This window comes from Geotrypetes seraphini, chromosome 2, assembly GCF_902459505.1.
Source record: "Geotrypetes seraphini chromosome 2, aGeoSer1.1, whole genome shotgun sequence".
Classification (NCBI taxonomy): Eukaryota; Metazoa; Chordata; class Amphibia; order Gymnophiona; family Dermophiidae; genus Geotrypetes; species Geotrypetes seraphini.
Window position 1 is genome coordinate 30,382,551 of NC_047085.1, and position 25,227 is coordinate 30,407,777.

General features: G+C 46.0%; 1 pseudogene; it reads left to right on the plus strand.

Annotated features, from left to right (window-relative positions):
* Positions 1-10,323: 10,323 nt before the first annotated feature.
* Positions 10,324-20,257, plus strand: LOC117353653 (annotated as a pseudogene).
* Positions 20,258-25,227: the final 4,970 nt, after the last annotated feature.

The window sequence follows — 25,227 nt, forward strand, 5'->3', positions numbered from 1 at the left end:
TCAATGATGCTGTCCTTTATGCTGTCCCAAGACTGAGCCCTGTGGCACTCCACTGATCACCTCCGTCATTTCGGAGGGGGTGCCATTCACCACCACCCTTTGAAGCCTACCTCCAAGCCAGTTCCCAACCCATTGCGTCAATGTGTCACCTAATCCTATAGAACTCATCTTGCTCAGCAACCTGCGGTGTGGTACGCTATCGAATGCTTTGCTAAAGTCCAGGTACACGATGCCTAGGGACTCCCCAATATCCAGCTTCTCCGTCACCCAATCAAAGAAGCTGATCAGGTTGGATTGGCATGATCTCCCCTTAGTAAATCCATGTTGTCGGGGATCCCGTAGATTCTCTTCATCTAGGATCTTATCCAATTGGTGTTTGATTAGAGTTTCCATTAATTTGCTCACTATCGATGTTAGACTCACTGGTCTGTAGTTTGCTGTCTCCATCTTTGAGCCTTTCTTGTGGAGTGGAATGACGTTAGCCGTCCTCCAGTCCAACGGGACGCTGCCTGTACTAAGGGAGAGGTTAAAGAGCGCAGACAGTGGCTCCGCCAAGACATCACTCAGCTCCCTAAGCACCCTGGGGTGCAGGTTGTCCGGCCTCATTGCTTTGTTAACCTTGAGCTTTGACAGCTCACCGTAGACACTGCTGGGCGTAAACTCAAAGTTACTAAAAGGGTCAACTGAGCCAACCCTTGTCTGTAGCTGAGGGCTAAGCCCCAGCGCTTCTCGGGTGAAGACTGAGAAGTATTCATTTAATAGTTGGGCTTTTTCCGAATCCTTTTCCACATAGTCTCCGTCTGGATTCCTAAGACGTACAATCTCGCCTGAGTTTTTTCTTCTGTCACTTATATACCTGAAGAAGGATTTATCTCCCTTCTGGATGTTCTTTGCCAGAGACTCTTCCATGTGGAATTTAGCCTCCCTGACTGCTGTTTTGACGGCTTTTGATTTGGTCAGGTAGTCTGGAGGGAGGATTTTGTTTTCTGCGGTGGGGGGGGGGTGGAAGGTGGTAGGCAGGCAGGCTGGCTGGCTGGCTGGCTTTGGGGGAGGGAGGGAGGCAGGCAGGCTTGCTGACTTTGGGGGAGACAGACAGGCTGGCTCTGGGGGAGGTAGGCAGGCTGGATGGCTGGCTTTGGGGGAGGTAGGCAGGCTGGCTGGCAGGCTCTGGGGGAGGTAGGCAAGCAGGCAGACTGGCTGACTTTGGAGGAGACAGGCAGGCAGGCTTTGGGGGAGGCAGGCTGGCAGGCTGGCTGGCTCTGGGGGAGGTAGGCAGACTGACTGACTTTGGGGGAGGTAGGCAGGCAGACTGGCTTTGGGGGAGGTAGGCCGGCAGGCTTTTAGGGAGGGGGTGGGACAAAGGCTGGAAGGCAGTGAGGGGACATAGGAAGGAGGGATGAAGGAAGGAGAGACTTTGGGGGAGGTAGGTAGGCAGGCTTTGGGGGAGGGAGGTAGGCAGGTAGGCTTGCTGGCTCTGGGGGAGGTAGGCAGGCAGACTGGCTGACTTTGGAGGAGGCAGGCAGGCTGGCTTTGGGGAAGGTAGGCAGGCAGGCTGGCTCTGGGGGAGGTAGGCAGGCAGATTGGCTTTGGGGGAGGCTGGCTTTGGGGGAGGTAGGCCGGCAGGCTTTTTGGGAGGGGGTGGGACAAAGGCTGAAAGGCAGTGAGGAGACATAGGAAGGAGGGATGAAGGAAGGAGATAAAAAGGCAGAGAAGGGGGGGGGTTGTAAGTAGAAGAAAGACTAGAGAGATAAAGGCCTGGACCAAAGGGAAAAGACAGGAGGCAGAAGCAGGACTTTGGGAGGTGCAGACAGAGGGGGAGAGCCCCTGAGGAAGAGCAGAGAGAGGCAAAATCATAACAGAGGAGGGAGAGAGAGAGAGGGAGACCTGGAACAAAGGTACAAAGGAGAATTGACACTGGATCTAGGGGCACTAAGGACATAGGAAGGAGGCACTGGGGCACTAAGGACATAGAAAGGGGCACTAAGGACATAGGAAGGAGGCGCTGGGGACACTAAGTACATAGGAAGGAAGGAGGGAGGGAATAGAAAGGGACAATTGTTGGGCCTGAGTGCAGAAAGAAATGAAAGATAGGATGCACAATCAGAAGGAAACACAACTAGAGACTCATGAAATCACCAGACAGCAAAGGTAGGAAAATGATTTTATTTTCAATTTAGTGATCAAAATGTGTCAGTTTTGAAAATTTATATCTGCTGTCTATATTTTGCACTATATTTGTCTATTTTTCTATAGTTACTGAGGTGACATCGTTGAAAACCCCCCAAATATAAATGATAATTAACATTTTCTCTGCGTATAGGGTGCTTTGTGTTTTTTAAAATTTTATGGTTACCATTATGAAATAATAAGATATTGTGTGTACATGAAAAATGAATGGAAGAAATTGGGGGCGGGGCTAGGGCAGGATTGGAGGCGGGACTGAATATTAATAGATGTCCCATTTTGATGAAAAAAATAAATGGTCACGTTAAGAATACAACTGCCAATCCCTTTCCCTGATATCATAATGCCCGGCAGAAACCCAAAGAGTAGCAACATTCCAGAGCTGAGATTGTGATGTCATAATGCCTCATTCCACCAATGCCTAAGAGCCAACCTCATCAGTGATGTCACAATGGCTTGATTGTCCTATACTCGGCTCACTTCTGGTGTTGTACTGGAGGAGAGTATGGCGCAGAGCTTAGAGCTACAGCCTCAGTTCAAACCCCACTCTGCTCCTTGTGACGCTGGGCAAGTCATTTAATCCTTCACTGCCCCAGGTACAGTAGATAGATTTTGAACCCACTGGGACAGATAGAGAAAATGCTTGAAGTACCTGTATGTAAATTGCTTTGAGTGTGGTTGAAAAACTACAAAAAGGCGGTATACAAGTCCCAGTCAAAATAATGATATTCTGTGCTCCTCTGTTCTCTTTTCAGTTTCCCGTTTAGTAGGTTTATGTTCATTTCACACAGTTTATTGAGAGTTGGTGTCATCATGACGCAGTATTTTCTTTTGGCCAGAACCAGTTTAAAAAGCAGCCTCCACTGTTTGCTTTTTAAGCCTGGAAGAATTTTTTTTTTCTGTCTTGGTAGACATAAAGGAGGATTATTTCACTGATGAATTTCTCATTGCCACAGATGCTTTTCACCCTATCTTCTCTTGTTCCTCTCTTTATTTCTTGAGGAATTTAATTTGCAGTTTCTTGCACTCAGAGCCAGTCCTTCACCTTGGATCATGATGTCCGTCTGGAAAGAGGAGGAAACTGGAAGGAGGCAACAATTTTGGTGACACGGTGTTTCGCAATCACACTGCAGCCGTCAGAGCTTTGTTACCTGTTGAAAAAAAATTGAAGATCTGCCAAAGTCCCTACCTTTTCCTGATCTTGTATTATCGATGATTGCTAAACTGCAAAATAACACTTTGCAAAAATTCAGTAACAATACTGGAACAATAAAAATCCTCCAGGGGAAAAACATCGCAGTTTAACAATCATCGATGATGCAAGACTGCCATCTACTGGATATTTTTTGTACCCCTGAGGAAGGCTCCTATGCCAAAACACGGACCGTGTCAAGTTATGTTGGAGGGAGTAGACCCGGCAGACACAGTCATATGCTCATATGCTCCAGCAGACGCATCATATGCTCCGACCGCCTCTTCCTGTACTAAAGTCAGTCCACACCAATCAAGAGCTGCTTTGACACGCAGCTCCTGATTGGTAAGGCCCGACTTTAGTACAGGAAGAGGCGATCGGAGCATACAGCGAGTGATTTCCTTCACTCGCTGGCACTCCAGCTGCCCTCTCCTGCCTCCCCTGCCCGGTCATTTGCGGTCGGAAAATACTGCGAATGACAGGGACCGCACACGGCTGACTGCGAATTCGCAGGGGAGCATTGTATATAAGATGCTGCCTTTTCCTAGGTACACTTGTTGTGCAATGTGTGGATTGTTAGTAAAAATCATGTTTTTCATATATATGAGGGGCCCCAGGTGTCACATACTCTAGACACGCCACTGCAAAGTACCCACAGCTTTCGGCATTTCCTGCCATATGGCGTTAAACACTAGCACCAGCATATTGAACTGAATTCTCCATGCTACTGGTAGCCAGCAAAGGAGAACTCCAATCACTCTAGCTGCTGCATTCTGCGTGACTTGCGTGGCTTGCAGCGCTTTTTTTGGGAAGCCAACAAAACAGAGCATTAAAAGAGTCACAAAACATTCTCCCCCCTCCCCCGCCATGTTCTTTCTCTACACTAAGCCAGAACCAAAAGTAGATGCATGATCTTTGTAAAGGCTTCAAATCCCTAATACCAGAATTTCATACATGTGTGATCCCGCATTTCATCTGACCCGTCTATATATGCTCTTCAGCTTGGAAAAGAGACGGCTGAGGGGAGATAGGATTGAAGTCTACAAAATCCTGAATGGATCGATTTTTCACTCCATCAAAAATTACAAAGACTAAGGGACACTTGAAGAAGTTACAGGGAAATACTTTTAAAACCAATAGGAGGAAATATTTTTTCACTCAAGGAATGGTTAAGCTCTGGAAGACGTTGCCAGAGGATGTGGTAAGAGCGGATAGTGTAGCTGGTTTTTAAGATGGATCAAAAATTGGCTGGCGGACAGGAAACAGAGGGTAGGAGTAAAGGGGCACTACTCTGACTGGATAGGGGTCACGAGTGGTGTTCCGCAAGGGTCAGTACTGGGACCACTGCTGTTCAATATATTTATTAATGATCTAGAAACGGGGACGAAGTGCGAAGTTATCAAGTTCGCGGATAACACAAAACTCTCCAGCAGGGTCAGAACTGTTGAGGAATGCAAAGAACTGCAAAGCGACCTGAACAAACTGAGTGAGTGGGCAAACAAATGGCAGATGAGCTTCAATGTGGAGAAATGTAAGGTCTTGCACATAGGGAAGGGGAACTCCATGTACAGCTATACGATGGGAAGGAGGGTACTCGGGGAAGGCAGCCAAGAAAAAGATCTGGGGGTAGTGGTGGATAACACAATGAAGCCGGCGGCGCAATGTGCAGCGGCCTCAAAAAAAGCGAGCAGAATGTTGGGCATTATCAAAAAAGGTATCACTACCAGAACGAAGGAAGTTATCCTGCCACTGTATCGAGCAATGGTGCGCCCACATCTGGAATACTGTGTCCAATACTGGTCGCCATACCTCAAGAAGGACATGGCAATACTCGAGATGGTCCAGTGGAGAGCAACGAGGATGATAAAGGGTATGGAGAACCTTTCATATGCCGAACGGTTAGACAGGCTGGGGCTCTTTACCCTGGAGAAGCGGAGACTGAGAGGGGACATGATAGAGACTTATAAAATCATGAAAGGCATAGAGAAGGTGGAGAGGGACAGATTATTTAGACTAGCAGGGACAACTAAAACAAGAGGTCATTCAGAAAAACTGAGAGGAGACAGATTCATAACGAATACAAGGAAGTTCTTCTTCACTCAGAGGGTGGTGGACACCTGGAACGCGCTTCCCGGAGAGATGATAAGACAGAGTACAATTCTGGGGTTCAAAAAGGGACTGGATGACGTCCTGGAAGCGAAGGGGATAACAGGGTACAGATAGAAGTTTACCTTACAGGACATTGAGCGAATAGGGTATGGATATTTTAGGTTAGGTAGGGAACACTTTCAGGTCATGGACCTGGGGGGCCGCCGCGGGAGCGGACTGCCGGGCACGATGGACCCCTGGTCTGACCCTGCAGAGGCAATGCTTATGTTCTTATGTTTGAACAATTTTTTTTTTCTTTATAATAATTTATATTCTGCATATCCTACAATTTTATGTGGATTTCATATTATTCAGGTACTCAAGCATTTTTCTCTAATTTTTCTGATGGGCTCCCACTCTATCTAATGTCCCTGGGGCAATGGGGGATTAAGTGACTTGCCCAAGATCACAAGGAGCAGTGTGAGATTTGAACCCATGACCTCAGGGTGCCAAGGCTTTAGCTCTAACCACTGCAATGCACACTCCATAGTCTGTTATTGAGAAAGACATGAGGGAAGCCACTGCTTGCCTTTGATCGGTAGCATGGAATAGAAACATAGAAAGATGACGGCAGATAAGGGCTACAGCCCATCAAGTCTGCCCATACCATTGACCCCCTTTTAAGTCTACTGGCCCCCTTAACTCTACTGACCTGCTCTATTAAGTCTATATCCTAGCGACCCTATTCATTGGTATGACTCTCGCAGTGATCCCACATAGGTATCCCATTTATTCTTGAAGTCTGGGATACTGCGGGCCTCGATCACCTGTACTGGAAGCTTGTTCCAATGCTCTATCACTCGTTCCGTGAAGAAGTACTTCCTGACGTCTCCACGAAACTTCCCTCCCATGAGTTTGAGCGGGTGTCCTCTTGTGTTCGAGGGTCCTTTGAGAAGAAAGATATCATTTTCCACCTCGACCCGTCCCGTGATGTACTTAAATGTCTCAATCATGTCTCCCCTCTCCCTACGCTCCTCGAGAGTATAGAGCTGCAATTTGTTCAGTCTCTCTTCGTACGAGAGACCCTTTAGCCCCGAGACCATCCTGGTGGCCATCCGCTGAACCGATTCAATTCTGAGCACATCTTTACAGTAATGTGGCCTCCAAGATTGCACACAGTATTCTAGATGAGGTCTCACCATGGCTCTGTATAATGGCATCATGACCTCAGGCTTCCTGTTGACGAAACTTCTCTTGATACAACCCATCATCTGCCGTGCCTTAGATGAAGCCTTCTCCACTTGAGTAGCAGTCTTCATGTCTGCACTGATGATCACTCCCAAGTCTCGTTCTGCTGTAGTCTTGGTCAAAGTTTCTCCATTCAAGGTGTAAGTTGTGTATGGATTTCCATTTCCGAGATGCATGACCTTACATTTCTTGGCAGCAGAAATCCATGCAGAACATACACCTTGAATGGAGAAACACTAGCTACGACCTCAGAGGAACGGGACTTGGGAGTAATCATCAGTGCAGACATGAAGGCTGCCAAACAAGTAGAGAAGGCCTCATCCAAGGCAAGGCCTTGGGATGTATCAATAGAAGCTTCGTCAGCCGTAAACCTGAAGTCATAATGCCACTGTACAGAACCATGGTGAGACTTCATCTGGAGTACTGTGTGCAATTCTGGAGGCCACATTACCGTAAAGATGTACTTCGAGCTGAGTCAGTCCAGCGAATGGCCACTAGGATGGTCTCCGGACTCAAGGGTCTCTCATACGAGGAAAGACTGGGCAAGTTGCAGCTCTACTCTCTAGAGGAGCGCAGGGAGAGGGGTGACATGATTGAGACATTTAAGTACGTCACAGGTCGTGTCGAGGTGGAAAACGACATATTCTTTCCTAAGGGACCTTCAGTCACAAGCGGGCACCCGCTCAAACTCAGAGGAGGGAGATTTGGTAGTGACACCAGGAAGTATTTCTTTACAGAAAGGGTGGTGGATCACTGGAACAAACTACCGGTGCAAGTGATCAAGGCCACCAGCGTGCTCGACTTTAAGAATAAATGGGACATCCACGTGGGATCTGTACGTGGGTCGAGCAGCACTCTGACTTAATGGGGTGGGACAGTAGAGTGGGCAGACTTGATGGGCTATAGCCCTTTTCTGCTGTCATCTTTCTATGTTTCTATGAAGCCCAGCTGCCAGACAGAGGACCAACTTTCTAACGTACGGAGGTCCTTTTCCATAGTATTCTGCAGATTGTAGCCGTTTATGATATTGCATAGTTTGGCATCATCAGCGAATAAGGTTACCTTACCTTGAAGCCCTTGAGTCAAATCCCTAATGAATATGTTGAAGAGGAGTGGACCCAGGACTGAGCCCTGCGGCACTCCGCTGGTCACTTCCGACGTTTTGGAGAGGGTACCGTTAACCATCACCCTCTGAAGTCTGCCACTTAGCCAATCTTTAACCCATGCAGTTAGTGTTACTCCTAACCCCATCGATTCCATCTTGTTCAGCAGTCTGCGGTGTGGGACGCTGTCAAAAGCCTTGCTGAAGTCAAGGTATACGACGTCTAAGGATTCTCCCGAGTCCAGCCTTCTTGTTACCCAGTCAAAGAAGCTGATAAGATTGGACTGGCAGGACCTACCCTTGGTGAATCCATGTTGACTGGGGTCCCGGAGATTCCCCTCATTCAAGACCGTATCTAATTTATGCTTAATTAGTGTTTCCATGAGTTTACACGCTATTGAAGTGAGACTCACCGGTCTATAGTTTGCAGCCTCAGCTTTGCAACCCTTTTTATGCAGAGGAATGACGTTGGCTGTTTTCCAGTCCAACAGAACTTTCCCCGTGCTTAGTGAGAGATTGAAGAGCACGGCCAACGGTTCCGCCAGAACATCTCTCAATTCTCTAAGCACTCTTGGGTGTAAATTGTCCGGTCCCATGGCCTTGTTCTCCTTGAGCCTTGTCAGCTCGCTGTAGACGTCTTCAGGTGTGAACTCAAAATTCTGAAACGGGTCTTCCGCAATTTGTTTTGCCTTCAACTGTGGTCCGTGTCCCGGTGCCTCACAGGTGAAGACTGAGCAGAAATATTCATTTAGTATTTCGGCTTTTTCAGAATCCGCCACTGCGTAGTTTCCGTCCGGTCTTCTAAGGCGTACTATGCCGTCTGTGTTCCTTTTCCTATCACTAATATACCTGAAGAAAGATTTGTCCCCTTTTTTAATGTTTTTTGCCAAAGTTTCTTCCACTCGAAGTTTGGCCTCCCTAACTGCTGTTTTGACCGCTGCAGACCTGGTCTTATATTCTACTTTAGTTTCCCTTCTCTGCGTACGTTTGTAGGAAAGAAATGCTGTTTTCTTCTCCTTAATGAGGTGCGAGATCTCCTCAGTGAACCATTGGGGTTTATTGTTTCTTTGCCGTTTGTCTACCGATTTTATGTCGCGATTAGTAGCTTCGTGTATGGATGATTTCAGGTACGACCACATAGCTTCCACATTACCGGTCTCTGCTTGGTCCTGCAGCGTCTGATGGACGAAATCTCCCATGCGTGTGAAGTCGGTGCCCCGGAAGTTAAGTACCTTTGTTTTTGTGATTGATTTAGGGAATCCTTTCCTAAGGTTGAACCATACCATGTTATGGTCGCTGGAGGCTACCGTATCTCCTACCAAGACCTCTGAGACGCTTTCCCCGTTGGTGAGTACCAGGTCAAGGATCGCCTGGGCCCTAGTGGGCTCCATTACCATCTGTTTTAGTTGTGCACCATTTATGGAGGCCAAAAGCCTCTTGCTGCTACTGGTGATTGCTGAAAATGTGTTCCAGTCTGCATCAGGCATGTTGAAGTCCCCAAGCACCCCCCAAGCAAGTGTCGCCCCGTAGAGTGATATTCTCTATGTCCTCAATTAATTCAGTGTCCATGTCTTCCATTTGTCTTGGGGGTCTGTATACCACACCAAGATACAGGCATTTATTGCCACCTCTTGCCAAGTTAACCCAGAGGGACTCCCCGGTGTATTTGACATCTGTGATCCTGGTGGTTTTGATGTCTTTTTTAATGTATAGTGCTACCCCACCACCTAACCTGCCCTCTCTGTCACGACGAAGTAGATTGTACCCCGGTATAGTCATATCCCACCCATGTGAGTCCGTAAACCATGTTTCGGTTATTGCCACCAAGTCTAGGTTGGCATCCCTTATTTCAGTTTCCAGCTCTAGAATTTTATTGCCTAAACTGTGAGCATTAATATACATGGCCCTCCACACATTGTGTTTGCTATGTCGCTGTAAGGCTTTTTCCACCTGAGTCTGTGTGGCTCCTAGAGAACTGTTTGCTATGTGTGCCCTTACCTTGTAAGCAGAGTGTCGACTCATCCCATCAGGATAGTTCCTTTCCGCACCAGTACATGAGTATGTACCCTCCTCCAACTTACCTAGTTTAAAGCCCTACGAAATAGGCGGGCTAGTCGGTGTCTGAAGATGTTCTTACCTCTGCTGGTCAAGTGGAGTCCGTCTGGTCCCAGAAGTCCTTGTAGCGCCTCTCCCAGGTGCCTTGTAGCGCCTCTCCCAGGCACCAGAAGTCCTTGTAGTGCTACTCCCAGGCATACAGTTCAGCAAGATAGAAAGGAGGGAGTCTGGAGATGGCAGTGGAGGAGAAGGGTATGGATAGGAAGAAATTATCCAATGAACAGAGTTCACTGGGGTGGGGGGTGCATAGGGGGAGAGAAGTGAGGAGAAATACTGAGGGGCTGCAGAATGAATGCACTTGTAAGAGTTTGAACTGTATTCAGAAATGGATGGGGAACCAAAGAAGTGACTTGAGGAGAGGGGTAATGTAAGTATCGTTTTCAGAATATGAATCATGCAGCAGAATTTTGAATGGATTGAAGGTGAGAGAGATGTTGAGCTGAAGACCTAAAAGAATCACATTGCAGTAATCTAAGGGAGAGGTGATGAGGGTGTGGACAAGGGTTTTGATAGTGTGCTCGGATAGGAGAGGTCAGATTTTGGTAATACTATAGAGGAAGAAGGGACAGGCTTTAGCGGTTTGTTGGATCTGAGCGGAGAAGGAGAGAGAGGAGTCAGACAATGACCAGAGGTTGCAAGCTGACAAGAAAGGGAGGAGGAGAGTGTTGTCCACAGAAATAGAGAATTTTTTCTTAGCACATATTCACCACTCATTAAAAAAAAAAAAAAATTTGTAATTCGTTCACCAAGGCATACTTATAAATATTTGCAAAAAAGGAATCGATTTGCTAAAAATACTTTTGCATTTGAAGCCCAAGAATAAATACATTTATTGAGAGTTCCATTGTAGCTTAGCCAAGGAAAAAAGCCTGTTCTGATCAGCCTCTTCTAACGCTTAAGAACATGTGCCCTAGTGGAAAAGCTAACTTTGGCAGCTACCAGATCAACCCTATACTTTGCATGATTTAGCACTCCATCACAATGCATGTGCACAGAAGATCTCATCTCCCCTCCATTCAGATGCAAATAGCTGCACAGCCCACAATTTACAGCCGGCTAATACTAGCAACACAAAATGTCAAATTCAAAAGAAGTTTGGCTACAGAACAGCTAATCAGATGTTGTCTGAATTTAAAGTTATTTATATTTTGGAAACCCGAGAGGAAACAACATTCAACGATGCATTGAGAAGAAAAATACTTGTTTTCTTGATTTTTCTTGCATCTACAATATGATCAGATATTTGGGGGGATTCGTAATATTTATTTATTCAATTTTCTATATCGTTTTCCCAAGGGAGCACAGAACGGTTTACATGGATTTATTCAGGTACTCAAGCATTTTTCTTGTCTGTCCTGGCGGACTCATAATCTATCTAATGTAGGTGGGGCAATGGGGAGATCAAGTGACTTGTCCAGGGCCATAAGGAGCGGCGTGGGTTGGATCCCACAACCTCAGGGCGCTGAGGATGTGGCTTTAACCACTGCACCACTCTAGAAATCTAAATGCAGTAAAAGTGAGTCAAGTATAGGACAATCGAGCCTTTGTGGCATCACTGATGAGGTTGGCTCATAGGCATTGGTAGAATGAGGCACACAATGAGTCATTAAATTCTGGAATTCGTTGTCGGAGAACGTGGTGAAATCAGCTAGCGCAGCAGGGTCTAGAAAAGGTTTGAATAATTTCCTAAAAGAGAAGTCCATAGGCCATTATTGAGATGGCTTGGGGAAATCCACTGCTTATTCTTAGGATAAGCGGCATAACATCTGTTTTACTACTTGGGATCGAGCTAGGTACTTGAGACCTGGGTTGACCACTGTTGGAAACTGGGCGCCGGGCTTGATGGAGCTTCGGTCTGTCCCAGTATGGTAATTCTTATGTTATGTAATCGAAGGAAAAACTTTTTTACAGAAAGGGTGGTAGATGCAGTTAAGGCTTTTCTCCCTGGAAAAGCGAAGACTTAGAGGAGACATGATAGAAATCTTCAAGATCCTGAAGGGCATAGAAAGAATAGACAGGGGCAGATTTTTCAAATTATGGGGGAACACAAGTACAAGGAGGCACTCGGAGAAATTGAAAGGGGACAGGTTTAGAACAAACGCTAGGAAGTTCTTTTTCACTCAGAGGGTGGTGGATACATGGAACGCGCTTCCCCACAAGAAGGGACTCATGTGGAAGCTGGGGTTTGTCGAATCCTGGAATAGGGATGACTTTGTATAGAGAGTCCAATTTGCGGGGAGCTCCCAGGATAGTAAGAGGAGTCTCTAGATTTTTGTAAAAAGTTTCCCTCAGGATGTCATGAAGAGGGAGTTTCAAAAATTCCTTTGGAGGCTGGTCAAAGTCAAGGGCATCAAGAAAGGCTTTAGACTTTTTAGACTCAGCCTCCAAAGGAATGGAAAGAGACTCACACATGTCTTTTAAAAAGGAAGAAAAAGACAAAGAGTCATGCTTGGAGGATGGGTCAAGAATGACAGGATCATCCTCATCCGAAGAACACTCACCTTCTGATAGAAAAGGCTCTTCGGAATCACCCCACAGATCAGGGTCCCTAACATGGGAACTACGGTCCCGAGACTCGGGGTGGATGGTTCCAAGTGTCGGGACTTGCGCAGTGACTTACCCGACCTCATCGATGCAGTACCGGGTGAAGTTACCGGTCGCATCGGTGCCGAAGTTTGTACCGACTGGTGATGGGATGTCGGCTCCGGTGCGAGGAGTGGCATAGATACCGATGAGGCCGAGTGTACCGGTACCGAAACAGTGGATGCAGACAATACAGGTTGTTCCACTGCCGGTACCGGGGGCTCAGTACTGACCGGCACCGGGAGATTCGGGGCCAAGATAGCTGGAAGGAGTTGTTGCAATTGCTCCTTAAGCTGCACTTGGAGGATGGCCGCTATGCGATCATCTAATGAAGGCACCGGTACCGCCTTTTTCTTTTGCGGTACCTGCGGTGCCGCTCTACACCCCGGAGATGAGGAGCCCGATGTCGAGGGACTCACCTCAATAGGGGCAGAGCGCTTCCGCTGGCGCCTCACGGTCGGCAGGACTGGACTCGCTGCAATCGAGACCGGAGGACCCTCCAGCGGGGAAGGCTTCTTAGCCGGCTTATCTGGATGTTGCGACGCCGGTGCGGTGTCGATGAAGTGGGTGCCGACTGTACCGGAGCCGATACCGGTGTCGATGTCGCGGGATCGGACATTTCGGTACCGAAAAGTAATCGTTGTTGAATTTCACGATTTTTCAAAGTACGTTTTTTCAACGTAGCACAGCGGGTGCAGGTGGACGCCTGATGCTCCGGACCCAGGCACTGTAGGCACCAGTTGTGCGGGTCCGTAAGGGAGATAGGCCGTGCACACCGCTGGCACCGCAGGAGCACATTGAATGGTTTCAAAGAAGGTTTGGATAGATTCCTAGAAGAAAAAGGGATTGAGGGGTATAGATAGGTATAGACCACTACTCAGGCAATGGGCCTGATGGGCCGCCGCGGGAGCGGACCGCTGGGCAGGATGGACTTATGGTCTGCCCCAGCGGAGGCAACTTCTTATGTTCTTATGTTCTCCCTGTAAAGACTACATTCAAGAAAGCATGGGACAGGCCTGTGGGATCTCTTAGGGAGAGGAGGAGATAGAGGATGCTGCAGATGGGCAGAGTGGATAGGCCATTTGACCCTTATCTACCATCATGTCTCGATGTTACTATTTATGACTCGGTTATAGTATGTTTAATTTCTTGGCATTTAAATTGCAAGAAACAGACTATCGCTTCTCTTATCCATCTATCTATTTCCAGCAGACTCATTTTTCTTCTCTATCTGTCCAGGCAACGAACTCTGCCATCTCTGCCACATCAGGATTGTTACTTACTGCTCCGGTATATAAGTGGGTACCCTCCCCCAACTTACCTAGTTTAAAGCCCTTCGGACACCGACTAGCCCGCCTGCTTCGAAGGGCTTTAAACTAGGTAAGTTGGGGAAGGGTACCTACTTATATACCGGAGCAGCAAGTAACAATCCTGATGTGGCGAACCAAAACTCCGCTTCTAAGTCCGAGGTAAGTACCCTTACTGCAAAAGATTCGCTAGGAGATACTTTAACTCAGATGGGTAACTCTCTACACGAGTTTAATAAACACAAAGAGTGGAGAGCTATGTATGTTAACGCACACAGCCTCGGGAATAAATTTCTAGAACTGGAAACAGAAATAGTAAATGCTGGTCTAGACGTTGTAGCAATATCCGAAACATGGTTCACAGACTCTCATGGGTGGGATATAACTATACCAGGATACAACCTGCTTTGCCAAGACAGAGAGGGTAAGTTAGGAGGAGGGGTAGCACTTTACATCAAAGAGAACATCAAGACAACCAGGATCACAGATGTCAAGTACACTGGTGAATCCATCTGGGTAAACCTGGCCAGAGGCGGAGAAAAATGCTTGTACCTTGGTGTGGTATACAGACTTCCAAGACAATCAGAGGACAAGGATGCATAATTAATTGAAGACATTGAGAATATCACCTTACGGGGGGACGTTGTACTGCTAGGGGACTTCAACATGCCTGATGTAGACTGGAACACACTCTCAGTGACAACTTGTGGTAGCAGGAGGATATTAACGTCCATGAAGGGAGTACGACTCAAACAAATAGTACTAGAGCCCACTAGGGGCCAGGCCATCCTGGACCTGGTACTTACGAACGGGGAAAGCGTCTCGGAGGTCTCAGTGGGAGAAACGCTAGCCACCAGTGATCATAACATGGTATGGTTCAACCTTAAGCAGGGCTTCCCTAGATCACAAACAAAAATGAGGGTATTCAATTTCCGGGGCACTGACTTCACACTCATGGGAAATTTTGTCCATCAGACGCTGCAGGTTCAAGAGGTAACTGATAATGTGGAAGCTATGTGGTCAACCCTGAAATCGACCCTACACGAGGCAACTATCCGCTACATAAAATCGGTAAATAAACAACAAAGGAAAAAGAAACCCCAATGGTTTACTGATGAGGTCTCGCACCTCGTCAAGGAGAAGAAAAGAGCATTTCTTTCATACAAACGCATCGGGGAAAAAGAAGCTAACATTGAATACAGGACAAGGTCTGCAGCGGTCAAAAAAGCAGTCAGAGAGGCCAAACTTCGATTGGAAGAAACTCTAGCAAAGAACATTAAGAAAGGGGACAAATCCTTCTTCTGGTATATTAGTGACAGGAAAAAGAACACAAACGGGATAGTACGCCTTAGAACACCATATGGGAATTATGTGGAAACAGATTCCGATAAAGCCAAACTACTGAATGATTACTTCTGCTCAGTCTTTACCTGCGAGGCACCAGGGCATGGGCCACAGCTGGAAGCAAAGCCAAGCAAAGAAGACCCATTTCAGAATTTTGAGTTCACACCAGCGGATGTTTACAGCGAACTGTCAAGACTCAAGGTGAGCAAAGCCATGGGACCGGACAGATTGCACCCAAGAGTGCTCAGAGAGCTGTGCGATGTCCTGGCAGAACGGTTAGCCGTACTCTTCAATCTCTCCCTAAGTACGGGGAGAGTCCCCCTGGACTGGAAAACAGCTAACGTCGTTCCTCTGCACAAAAAGGATTGCAGAGCAGAGGCTGCGAATTACAGACCGGTGAGTCTCACATCGATAGTGTGTAAACTCATGGAAACACTACTTAAAGGTAAACTAGACACGATCTTGGATGAGGGGAATCTAAGGGATCCCAGTCAACATGGATTCACTAAGGGTAGGTCATGCCAATCCAACCTTATCAACTTCTTTGATTGGGTAACAGGAAAGCTAGACTCGGGAGAGTCTCTGGACATAGTGTACTTGGATTTCAGTAAGGCTTTTGACAGCGTCCCGCACCGTAGACTATTAAACAAGATGAAATCGATGGGGTTAGGTGAGACACTAACTGCATGGGTCAATGATTGGCTGAGTGGAAGACTTCAGAGGGTGGTGGTCAACGGCACCCTCTCAGAGACATCGGAGGTGACTAGTGGAGTGCCACAGGGCTCAGTCCTGGGTCCGTTGCTTTTTAACATATTCATGAGGGACTTGACCCGAGGGCTTCAGGGTAAAGTAACACTATTCGCAGATGACGCCAAACTATGTAATATAGTGAGTGAAAGCAATCTGCAGGATAGTATGACGCAGGATCTGCTTACATTGGAAAACTGGTCCTTGACATGGCAGCTGGGCTTCAACGCTAAGAAATGTAAGGTCATGCATCTCGGCAGCGGTAATCCATGCAGAACTTACACCTTGAATGGAGAAACACTAGCTACGACTTCAGAAGAACGAGACTTGGGAGTAATCATCAGTGCAGACATGAAGGCTGCCAAACAAGTAGAGAAGGCCTCATCCAAGGCAAGGCAAATGATGGGATGTATCAATAGAAGCTTCATCTGCCGCAAACTTGAAGTCATAATGCCACTGTACAGAATCATGGTGAGACCTCATCTGGAATACTGTGTGCAATTCTGGAGGCCACATTACCGTAAAGACGTGCTTAGAGTTGAGTCAGTTCAGCGGATGGCCACTAGGATGATCTCGGGGCTCAAAGGCCTCTCATACGAAGAAAGACTAAACAAATTGCAGCTCTACACTCTAGAGGAACGCAGGGAAAGGGGGGACATGATTGAGGCATTTAAATACATCACAGGACGTGTCGAAGGGGAAGACGACATCTTCTTTCCCAGAGGACCCTCGGTCACAAGGGGACACCCGCTCAAACTCAGAGGAGGGAAATTTAATGGTGACACCAGGAAGTATTTCTTCACAGAAATAGTGGTAGATCACTGGAACAAGCTTCCAGTACAGGTGATCGAGGCAACCAGCGTGCTTGACTTTAAGAATAAATGGGACATCCACGTGGGATCCTTACGAGGGTCGAGATAAGGAACTAGGACATTAGCACCCAGACCTAATGGGGGGGGTCAGTGGAGTGGGCAGACTTGATGGGCTATGGCCCTTTTCTGCCATCATCTTTCTATGTTTCTATGTTTCAGTTGCTCTGAGCTAGTCTCAGTATGTTTACTCTTTCTCTCGCTTAACTTTAAGGACTGCAGTCCAACAGCATCCTTAGTCAGGTTGAGGTGAATTCTACTTCCATGCTGTCCCTACCTAGCAAAAATCTCCACACCCTGAACTGTTGGAAAGCATACAGATCCCACGCCCCAAAAGCTGGCCTTGACAGCAATAGCACCTTAGAACATTTCCTAGTAACCTTTAACCATTCTCAGATAGGTTCTGAATCTCGCTGTATTCTGAGAAGTAGTTTAATCCTTCCAAAAATAAACCACGCCATGCTAATATTTAATTTAAAAAATTAATTAACCACCTTTTTTGTTTCAAAGCACACACATTATCATAACAATACAGTAATATTGAGAAAACCAGTGACCCGTCAAAAGCGCGTCGGACATTGGCACTCCAACAATCACACCCAGACATTTAGAAACATAGAAGATGACGGCAGATAAGGGCCATAGCCCATCAGGTCTGCCCACTCTACTAACCCACCCCCAAGTCTACTATCCTAGGGATCCCACTCCTGGTGACAGGTTCCCTTGGCTTAACCCTCTAAGGGATCCCACATGGGCATCCCATTTGCTCTTAAATTCTTGCACGCTATTTGCCTCGATCACCTGCACCAGGAGCTCGTTCCAAGGATCAACCACTCTCTCGGTGAAGAAATATTTCCTGGTGTCCCCATGAAATTTCCCGCCTCTGAGTTTGAGCGGATGCCCTCTTGTGGCTGAGGGTCCTTTGAGAAAGAGAATCTCTTCTTCCATCTCGATACGGCCGGTAATATACTTAAACGTCTCGATCATGTCTCTTCTCTCCCTACATTCCTCGAGTGACTACAGCCGCAAATTTTTCAGCCTTTCCTCGTACGATAGATCCTTGAGCCCCGAGACCATCCTGGTGGTCATCCGTTGCACCGACTCTACTCTCAGCACATCTTTTCGGTAGTGTGGCCTCCAGAATTGCACACAGTATTCCAAATGAGGTCTCACTATGGTTCTGTATAATGCATGCCGCCATTCTACCCGCTTCCAGGCCTGCCCCTATGCGCTCTGTAGGGGGGTTTGGGGAAAATCCCCCCAACATACTTGTGCTCCTGTTAAGGGGCCATTGAGGGGGGTATGGGGGACCCCCCCTCCCACTACAGCAAAACTCCTGCTCTCCTTCTGTATATGCTCTTCCGCTCTAAGGGGGGTATGGGGGGAAACCCCCTACTACAATCGCACTCTGATTCACTCCCATGCTGACGCGCTCGTTTGCCGCTAACCCCCCCAGCACAGTTACAATTCCACCCCGAAAATCCCACTCCTTTCATGCGCACACTTGTCGGTGCGTGCATTTGATGAAACGCCAATGTCGGGCGCAATTGTCCGGCGCACTTTTGACGGTGTACCGAGAAAACCACATCAAAAAGGTGTCAATCGTGACAAATCTACTGAAGGTTATGATATCATCCATCAAAACCTCCTGGCACAGAAGTCAGTCCCTTTGCTAACAGTATATCTGAACAGCTCCTGACTTTAAATAACAGTTCCAAGTCATACTATACAATATTTCTTTCTCTGTCTTCTAAAATATAGCTACACTATCATTTTACCACAAACTATTGTTTTGTTGTTCTTTGGATTAAATATGTTTTGGTTTTTTTAAAAAATAAATTATATCCAATTAAAATATTTCTGGTCAAATGACAGCTTCAATGTATGGGTAAAACAGCTCATTCTATTGAATTCAAACGGTTCTATATTGTTCATACTGGGTTCATAATTCATTAATTCTTTTCTATATTTCTCATTTTTATGGTGTTTATTATGGCTCAATAAAAAAGCAGAGCTAAATATGAATTGCATTGCTTTCTATGATTTACAGTGGGGGCACTCTAGAATAGTAATCAGTTCTGAAGACAGCCTTGTGTTATCTACCTTTCATAAGAACATAAGAATAGCCTTACTGGGTCAGACCGATGATCCATCAAGCCCGGTAGCCCGTTCTCATGGTGGCCAATCCAGGTCACTAGTACCTGGCCAAAACCCAAGGAGTAGCAAGATTCCGGAATCCCAGAGAGTAACAAGATTCTAGAACCTCAAAGAGTAATAACATTCCATGCTACCAATCCAGGGCAAGCAGTGGCTTCCACTATGTCTTTCTCAATAACAGACTATAGACTTTTCCTCCAGGAACTTGTCCAAACCTTTCTTAAAACCAGCTACCTACCACATCCTCTGGCAACGTGTTCCAGAGCTTAACTATTCTCTGAGTGAAAAAAAAATGTCCTCCTATTGGTTCACTGAGTGTCCCCTAGTCTTTGTAATTTTTGACGGAGTGAAAAATCGATCCACATATACCCGTTCTACTCCACTCGGGATTTTGTAGACTCCCAAAGAGTAAACATATGTTTGTTGTTTTATTTGTTTCTTTGTTTTTGTTTCTTTTTTTTTTTTTTTTTGGGTGGGGGGGATTGTTATGTTTCCACATCAGCAGAATTAGATACATCTTTGAAGTGAGAGTAACTGTTTCCAACTATCCCCCTTCCCCCTTTTACAAAACCGCGCTAGCACTTGTAGTGCTGGTCGTCGTGGTAACAGTAGAATTTCTTTGAGCATCGGAGCTGTTACCACCTCAGCTGGTGCTAAAAGCCACAGTAAAGTTTTGTAAAAAGGGGGCTGGATCTTCAAAGATATATCGCTAGGTCCCAGTCAATTGCTGTATAATAGCTTTTCTTCTACATCGGAAACATAAAGGTAGAGTTATTAAATTGCCTTTTTTAACATTTTATTTAGCAAACATTTATAAATATCTAATCTATGAAACTTGATTCCTGGAAAAGTATAGAGATACCTATTCGTATATCATTCAGTGATTACCAAACACAGTTCTCCAGTTTTGTGAAGGACTTTTTTTTAAAAAAAATAAATAAACAGGCCCCAGTGAACCAATAGCACTTTTTTCTTTCTCTCTGGTCTGTTGCGGGTGGCAAGATGGTGAACGTCCCACCCGTAGGACTTATTGCAAAAAATGTTGGAAGCATCGGCCTCACAAAGTGACCCAGTACAAGAAGGGCAAGGACTCTCTTTATGCCATGGGAAAGAGAAATGAATGACCGTAAGCAAAGTGGCTATGGTGGACAAACGAAGCCTATTTTCCGTAAGAAGGCTAAAACCACCAAAAAGATTGTCTTGAGGCTCGAGCGCGTGGAGCCAAACTGCAGGTCTAAAAGGATGCTGGCTATTAAGAGATGCAAGCATTTTGAGCTGGGAGGTGACAAGAAAAAGAAAGGGCCAGGTCATTCAGTTCTAAGCTCCTCCTTCCATTGCTTTGTTGCATTTTGGAATAAAGATATTTGAAACTTTCAAAAAAAATTAAATTAAATAGTAGTTAGCAATCACACTAAGAAGAAACTGTCTTCAGAACATAAAAGAATGCAACCACAGCTTTGGCTGATGTAATGACAAACTACACTGTATTAAAATTTTGATATCACCTCCGTAAGGCCAACACAAATCCCTCCACTGCATAAACTGTAAAAAAGTGAGTTGGATTCTTCCTATTCCATAACAGCAAATACTATACCAAGTCCTAAAACACTAATACACCACCTAGTGAGAAAACAAAACAAATAGGACTGCTACAAGATCTCTACACAGAAATTACATGCTAGTAGAAAAACCATGCCCTAGTCACACACACACAAATGACAATATTTGTTGAGGGTAGGGTTACCAGATTTTCCAAACGGAAAATGCGGACCCATGGCCCTGCCCCCAGGTCCACCCCGTTCCAACCGGCCATGCCCCGTTCTGCCCCCATCGACCTGCACGAGCAACGAGCGACGGATGTGCTCAAAAAGATGTGCGGAGAGTTGAGTCGGTTCAGCGAATGGCCACCAGGATGGTCTCAGGACTCAAAGATCTCCCGTATGAGGAACGACTGGTTAAGTTGCAGCTGTACTCACTCGAGGAACGCAGAGAGAGGGGAGACATGATCAAGACGTTCAAATATGTCAAGGGCCGTATCGAGGTGGAAGAGGATCTCTTTTTCCTTAAAGGACCCACGGCAACAAGAGGGAATCCGTTGAAAATCAGGGGTGGGAAATTTCATGGCGACACCAGAAAATATTTCTTCACCAAAAGGGTGGTTGACCACTGGAATAATCTTCCACAACAGGTAATTGAGGCCAGCAGCGTGCCAGATTTTAAGAAAAGATGGGTTTGGCATGTGGGATCTCTTCATGGAGGGAGTTAGGGGGTGGGCCATTAGTGTGGGCAGACAGGATGGGCCGTGGCCCTTTTCTGCCATCATGTTCTATGTTTCTATTTGGCATGTGGGATCTCTTCATGGAGGTAGTTAGGGGGTGGGCCATTAGGGTGGGCAGACTGGATGGGCCGTGGCCCTTTTCTGCCGTCATGTTCTATGTTTCTATTTGGCATGTGGGATCTCTTCATGGAGGTAGTTAGGGGGTGGGCCATTAGGGTGGGCAGACTGGATTGGCCGTGGCCCTTTTCTGCCGTCATGTTCTATGTTTCTATTTGGCATGTGGGATCTCTTCATGGAGGTAGTTAGGGGGTGGGCCATTAGGGTGGGCAGACTGGATGGGCCGTGGCCCTTTTCTGCCGTCATGTTCTATGTTTCTATTTGGCATGTGGGATCTCTTCATGGAGGTAGTTAGGGGGTGGGCCATTAGGGTGGGCAGACTGGATGGGCCATGGCCCTTTTCTGCCGTCATGTTCTATGTTTCTATTTGGCATGTGGGATCTCTTCATGGAGGTAGTTAGGGGGTGGGCCATTAGGGTGGGCAGACTGGATGGGCCGTGGCCCTTTTCTGCCGTCATGTTCTATGTTTCTATGATGGCATTCGCGCATGCGCTGGTGTGACACAATGATGTCACCGGCATGCGCGTGACATCACCGTGTTGCATCCGCGCATGTTTGAATGCCGTCCCGATGTCGCTCGTTGCCAGAAGCTTTTAAAAACCCGGAAAAATTGCCAGGTTTTGAAAAGCTGTTTGGATCTCCGGACACATCCTCCTGAAAAGGAGGATAAGTCCGGGGTAATCCAGACTTCTGGTAACCCTAGTTAAGGGTCTATGTCTTGTGTATGTGAGCACAGATTGGTAATACAGATATGAAAGCCAAAAAACTTGAACTGAAGATCTCAAGAAGCCAGACTCTGCATATACTGTACAGCAATGTTAGAGAAATAGAAATGGAAATGCAAGACTGTCCCCTCTCAGAGAAGACTGAGAGGGGACATGCTCGAAACATTCAAGATATTGAAAGGAATTGACTTAGTAGAGAAAGAGAGATTGTTAACCCTCTCCAAGGTGAAGAGAACGAGAGGGCACTCTCTAAAGTTAAAAGGGGATAGATTCCGTACAAACGTAAGGAAGTTCTTCTTCACCCAGAGAGTGGTAGAAATCTGGAACGCTCTTCTGGAGGCTGTTATAGGGGATTCAAGAAAAGGTTGGATAAGTTCCTACTCGAACAGAACATACGCAGGTAAGGCTAGACTCAATTAGGGCACTGGTCTTTGACTTAAGGGCCGCCGCGTGAGCGGACTGCTGGGCGCGATGGACCACTGGTCTGACCCAGCAGCGGCAAATCTTATGTTCTTAAGGACGCATATTTCCCAAAGCCGACGTGGTCCAATTGAAAAATTCAAAACAAGATTTTTTTTCCTACATTTGAGCATTTGGGGGCTGATACTACAAATGAGCGTCCCAATTGTAGGCCGCCTGGCAGCCAATCAGGACACACGTTTTTAGAAAAAAAACTTAGGCCAGGGAGGATGTTGTGTGCCGTCGATTGAAGCACCTAATTTCAGGCTCCATTTATAGAATCAGAGCCTATGTGATATTCTGCAAAGTGCGCTTGGCTCAAAGCAACCTTTATAAACAGGGCTGCTCAGTTCTGGTCCTTGAGGTCCGCAGGCAAGCCAGGTTTTCAGGATATGCACAATGAAAATGCACGAGAGAGATTTACATGCACTGCCTCCTTGGTCTGTAAATCTCTCTCATGCATATTCATTGTGCGTATCCTGAAAACCTGGCTTGCCTATGAACCTTGAGGACTGGAATTGAGAAGCCCTGCATTATAGAATAACACTTTCTCCAGCATTGTTTTTTAAGCATCATTTATTTAATTATTTATTTTCATTTTTTTTATCCCGTCCTCCCCATAGCTCAGGACGAGATATAGGTTAAAATATATAATATACAGTACAGTTAACAAGTTTGGGAGTTTTTTTGGTACAAAAAACACATACTAGGGATCTAATACCAATATCCATAATATACAGTTTACAGGTTAAATTTGTCACAGTTACAGTACAAAATTTTACAATATAAGTTTTTATCCTAAAGCGAAGCATACTCGGGATCTTGTATCAATATACATTTCTGAAATCTATCGGTCGTGGGGGTTAGGTGAAGAGGTCTGTTTTAATTGCTTTCCTAAAGCTGTGGACTCCTTCAAGGGATCTGATCTGCGGGGGCGGTCGATTCCAGTGGGTCGGTGTGAAGTGGGAGTAGGAGCGTCGTTTGGCGGTCTGCAGTCGAAGAGCACGACTAGGGGGCGTTTTGAGGCGTATTTCATCCTGGGAGCGGAGGGACCTGTTCGGCACATAAAGAGGAAGCTTGGCCATCAAGTAGCCCGGCGCCATGTCGTGCAAGGATGTGAACGCTAGCATCAGGCCCTTGAAGACACGTTTGGCCTGAGAGACCGGGTCTACCGAATCCACCCCACGTGTATAAATGTTCAGGCGATGTTCAGGTCATGTTCTGAGGCGCCGTCAGAGTTTACGCACCTGAGGGGTATTTCTATAATTGGACAATCCCCACAAACGCTCCCTTTGCATGCGTAAATTTACAGAATATTAGCGCATTCACATGTAGGCATATACAGTACATTCACATGTAAGATTTATCTGACGAATTTCAATTACGAAAGCTTGTTAAGAAATTTATTTTTCACCTGTGTTAACAAAGAGTTATAAGATCTGCTTTTAATCAAGAGAATTAAAACTATCCTTCCCCTCGCTAAAAGGCATTTCCCACACAGGAAAGCTAGGGACCTCCGTCCACTTCAAAATCACTGAGCTCTGGAACAACTTTACCTCCCCTCTTCGGAACTTGAGCTCTCTCCAAGTTTTCCGCAAACATCTGAAAATCTGGCTTTTCTCAAAAAATGTAAGTCTCCCTCCAACTTAGGAATCAAGGAAACTCTTATATCTTGGCATCCCAAGTCCTCAAGTCACACTTCTACCTCTAACCCTCTGTTGTAGTTCCTTCCTATTTCTCCTACTGTAAACCGCGTCGAGCTCTACAAACATGGAGATGATGCGGTATACAAACCTAAGGATTAGATTAGAATGTTAGACTCCTAGCATAGGCCATTGTGCTCCCTTATTTGCATTACTGTAACTCTGTAGCCTTCTCTTTCAATTAAATTACGCCAGGAAGTACAGTTTCTGCAAAACACAGCTGCATGGCTGATTTTCTCTTTAGGAGAATTTAGGGCTCCTTTTACAAAGCCGCGCTAGGGCCTTAACGCGCGGAACAGTGCGCTCTAAATTTCCCCGCGCGCTAGCCGCCACCACCTCCTATTGAGCAGGGGGTAGATTTTCAGCTAGCGCGCGCTATAGCGTGCGCTAATCCAGGGCGTGCGCTAAAACGCTTAGCCCACGTTCGTAGAAGGAGCCCTTAGTGAAGCTTCTCCGTTGCTAAATAACCTTCATTGGCCTAAAATAGATTATCGTCTTAACTTCAAGATAGCATGTCTGGTATATAAGAATTTATATGGTTTAAATTTCCAAACTGTTGCACAAATTGCTTTGTCTCCTACCAAATCTCGAGATCACCATATATTAGAGTTAAATCTTCCATCAGTGAAGAATGTACATTTAAATTTGATTTGGGAGAAATCATTTACTTTCCACGGTGCAAAACTTTGGAATAGTTTGCCTGTTAATATTTGTCAAATCCCTTCATATTCTCAATTTAGGAAAGCTTTAAAGTTTTTAAATTAATATTGTCAATTTATTCTTTGAAACTGAGTTCTTTCTTTCTCTCTGTTTTCTTCTGTTCAAAATTAGATTAGCAAAATCCCTTCATATGAGAAGGCTCTCTTTTAATCTGTCTTGCAGCCTTGAGTTAAGGGTGGAATATAAAACAGTATTTATTTATTTAATTTTCTATACTGTTCTCCCAGGGGAGTTCAGAACGGTTTACATAAAACTATTCAGGTACTCAAGCATTTTCCCTGTCTATCCT